The sequence below is a fragment of the Poecilia formosa genome, unplaced genomic scaffold (assembly GCF_000485575.1).
Source record: "Poecilia formosa unplaced genomic scaffold, Poecilia_formosa-5.1.2 Scaffold663, whole genome shotgun sequence".
Classification (NCBI taxonomy): domain Eukaryota; kingdom Metazoa; phylum Chordata; class Actinopteri; order Cyprinodontiformes; family Poeciliidae; genus Poecilia; species Poecilia formosa.
Window position 1 is genome coordinate 134,081 of NW_006800602.1, and position 1,419 is coordinate 135,499.

Here is a 1,419-nt window from a genome sequence, read left to right on the forward strand (position 1 = left end):
AGACGCCCCCCAAAGGAATCCCAGCGCCCCCCTTTTGTAAAAATTTCCGCCAGCGCCCCCTGCCGTCCTCTGAACGCCCCTCGACCCCCCCGGGGGGCGGTACCGCCCACGTTGAGAACCGTTATGTTAGACGATCATTTTTTTATGGCAAACTCTTCGTTGTAGAAATTTATTGTCATGGTCTTCTTTTTCCTTTTACTTATTATGCTCATTGGCGGTTTGTAACCCTCCTTAAAGGTGCATTACCGCCACCTACAGCACTGTTGCTTTCTAGCTTGTCTGTTGATTTCCCGCTTACAGTTAACAAAACGACATTTAAGATTTGAATATTCTTCTTTTGTATTTTATTGGCGGATGGCAAACTAAGACAAGAATATTACATCAAATCAATAAATATGGGTCAATTTTAACACTATAGAAAAAATTATTTTTATTAAGCCCACAGTTCAGTAAAAACTGTCTCCCCCAATATAGTTGTCATGTTGCATGTTTTTTAAAGTGGACCCAAATGCAGAGAGGTAAAGGAAGCAGGTGATTTTGAAGATTTAATATAGAATGCTGAGAAAACAAACTTATAAAAACACAGGAAGCCAGAGTCAAACAAAAATAATCCAGAACAAAAAGTCAATCAGGAGACACAAGGAGGATGCGGCGAAACCAGGGAAGAAACAGAAGGAGTGAGGAAAGTATGAAAAAGGTGAGATCAAATACTGGGAGAGTGAATGCTGGGACAATAGACCTGGGCTGATTAGCTAACAGGTTGCAGGTGTGAAGGGAGAGAGTAGAAGGCAAACAGAGAGAATGAAAGAGACTGAGAGCGTGAGATAAGAGGGGGGGGGGTATATGGAGCGACAAGGAAATGAATCTATCAGTCCTGCTAACTAAACATAATTAAACTAGAGTAACTAAAATAATTAGACAAGAAATAAACTTATAGATAAAATATAGATCATAGATATCCAATCTATTTGTAACATTGGCCAAAATGATCAACTAAAGTGTAGTTGCAGATTTTTTTTCTGCAACAATAAACTATGAATGTAATATTTTCATTCATTGAAACTGCTTTAGTAAAACTCCATAATGTGATCTGTTAATGGCTGATGAGGGAAAATGGTCTGTGATGGTTTTATTAGATCTCAATGCAGCCTTTGATGCAATCCTGTTAAACAGGCTGAAGGTCCTGACTGGTATCTCTGACTTAGCTTTGGACTGGCTGACCTCATATTTATCTCAAAGGACATCCTGCATTAAGACGGACAGGTTTTCCTCTGACTATGCCCCCTTAACTTGTGGGGTGCCACAAGGCTCAGTTTTGGGTCCACTTATGTATTCCTTGTATATTATTCCACTTGCTGGCATTGTTCAGTCCTTTTCAGATATCTCCTGTCACATTTACGTGGATGACATTCACTTGTA